The sequence below is a fragment of the Arachis ipaensis genome, chromosome B1, assembly GCF_059453495.1.
Source record: "Arachis ipaensis isolate K30076 ecotype BB chromosome B1, ASM5945349v1, whole genome shotgun sequence".
Taxonomy (NCBI): Eukaryota; Viridiplantae; Streptophyta; class Magnoliopsida; order Fabales; family Fabaceae; genus Arachis; species Arachis ipaensis.
The window spans coordinates 106,032,027-106,034,457 of NC_142436.1; the positions used below are offsets into that span (position 1 = coordinate 106,032,027).

Genomic DNA, 2,431 nt, shown 5'->3' on the forward strand with positions numbered 1-2,431 from the left:
TTCAAAGTGTTCTTGGTGTTCATCTTGACATTCATAGCATTCTTGCATGCATTCATTGTTTTGATCTAAAAATTTCATGCATTGCATATTTTTCATGTTTTTCATAAAAATTTCAAAAATCAAAAAAATATCTTTCCCTTTTTCTCTCATCAAACTCGAAAATTTGGATTGACTTTTTCAAAAATTTTTAAAATCAAGTTGTTGCCAATGAGTCAAATCAAATTTTCAATTTGAAAATCTTATCTTTTTCAAAATCTTTTTCAAAAATCAAATCTTTTTCAAAATTCTTAGTTATTTTCGAAAATTCCAAAAATATTTTTCAAAAATCTTTTTCTTATTTTATATTTTCGAAAATAACATAATCAATTAATGTTTTGATTCAAAAATTTGAAGTTTGTTACTTGCTTGTTAAGAAAGATTCAAACTTTAAGTTCTAGAATCATATCTTGTGATTTCTTATGAATCAAGTCATTAATTGTGATTTTAAAAATCAAATCTTTTTCAAAACTAATTTCTATCATATCTTTTCAAAAATATCTTCTCATCTTATCTTTTTCAAATATCTTTTCAAAATATCTTTCCTAACCTCCTAACTACTTATCTTCTCAAAATTGGTTTTCAAAATTTGTTTCAACTAACTAACTAACTTTTTGTTTATTTCTTAACTTTTTCAAAACCACCTAACTAATTCTCCCTTTCTAATTTTCGAAAATACCTCCCCCTTTTTCAAAAATTTCTTTTTTATTTACTAATTATTTTTATTTTTATTTTTATTTAAAAAAAAAAATTTTCGAAAAAAATACTAACAATTTTCAAAAAACCAATTTTCAAAAATCACTAACCCTTTTTCAAAATAATTTTCGAAAATTATTCCTCCCCCATCTCATTCTATTTATTCATTCATATCCTAACATCTCATCTCACATCTCTTCCATTCGTACAGTTGCATTTCTTCTTTTACATCACGTGCTTTGTCTCCCCTTCTTTTCTTCCACTCACAAAGGGATCCCTATACTCTGGTATAAAGGATCTCTATTATTATTATTATTTTTCTGTCCATTCTTCCTTGTCATATGAGCAGGAGCAAGGATAAGAGCATTCTTGTGGAAGCAGATCCAGAACCTGAAAGGACTCTGAAGAGAAAATTAAGAGAAGCTAAAATACAACAATCCAGAGATAACCTTTCAGAAATTTTCGAACAGGCAGAGGAGATGGCAGCCGAAAATAATAATAATGTAAGGAAGATGCTTGGTGACTTTACTGCACCTAATTCCAATTTACATGGAAGAAGCATCTCCATTCCTGCCATTGGAGCAAACAACTTTGAGCTGAAACCTCAATTAGTTTCTCTGATGCAGCAGAACAGCAAGTTTCATGGACTTCCATCTGAAGATCCTTTTCAGTTCTTAACTGAATTCTTGCAGATATGTGATACTGTAAAGACTAATGGAGTAGATCCTGAAGTCTACAGGCTCATGCTTTTCCCTTTTGCTGTAAGAGACAGAGCTAGATTATGGTTGGATTCTCAACCCAAAGACAGCCTGAACTCTTGGGATAAGCTGGTCACGGCTTTCTTAGCCAAGTACTTTCCTCCTCAAAAGCTGAGCAAGCTTAGAGCTGATGTTCAAACCTTCAGACAGAAAGAAGGTGAATCTCTCTATGAAGCTTGGGAAAGATACAAACAGTTGACCAAAAAGTGTCCTTCTGACATGCTTTCAGAATGGACCATCCTGGATATATTCTATGATGGTTTATCTGAGCTATCAAAGATGTCACTGGACACTTCTGCAGGTGGATCCATTCACCTAAAGAAAACGCCTGCAGAAGCTCAAGAACTCATTGACATGGTTGCTAATAACCAGTTCATGTACACTTCTGAAAGGAATCCTGTGAATAATGGGACGCCTATGAAGAAGGGAGTTCTTGAGGTTGATACTCTGAATGCCATATTGTCTCAGAATAAAATATTGACTCAGCAAGTCAATATGATCTCTCAGAGTCTGCATGGAATGCAAGCTGCATCCAACAGTACTCAAGAGGCTTCTCCTGAAGAAGAAGCTTATGATCCTGAGAACCCTGCAATAGCAGAGGTAAATTACTTAGGTGAACCTTATGGAAACACCTATAACTCAACATGGAGAAATCATCCAAATTTCTCATGGAAGGATCAAAAGCCTCAACAAGGCTTTAATAATGGTGGAAGAAACAGGTTTAGCAATAGCAAGCCTTTTCCATCATCAACTCAGCAACAGACAGAGAACTCTGAACAAAATGCTTCTAATTTAGCAAATCTAGTCTCTGATCTATCTAAGGCCACTGTAAGTTTCATGAATGAAACAAGGTCTTCCATTAGAAATTTGGAAGCACAAGTGGGCCAGCTGAGTAAAAGGATCACTGAAATCCCTCCTAGTACTCTCCCAAGCAATACAGA

At 33.6% G+C, this 2,431-nt stretch overlaps 1 non-coding gene across 1 annotated transcript; it reads right to left on the bottom strand.

The window, feature by feature from the left end:
- Window positions 1–1,607: 1,607 nt before the first annotated feature.
- Window positions 1,608–1,715, bottom strand: LOC148577798 (small nucleolar RNA R71). Its single transcript, XR_015904178.1, has one exon. It is a non-coding gene; the product is annotated as a small nucleolar RNA R71 (small nucleolar RNA).
- Between the last annotated feature and the right edge of the window lie 716 nt (window positions 1,716–2,431).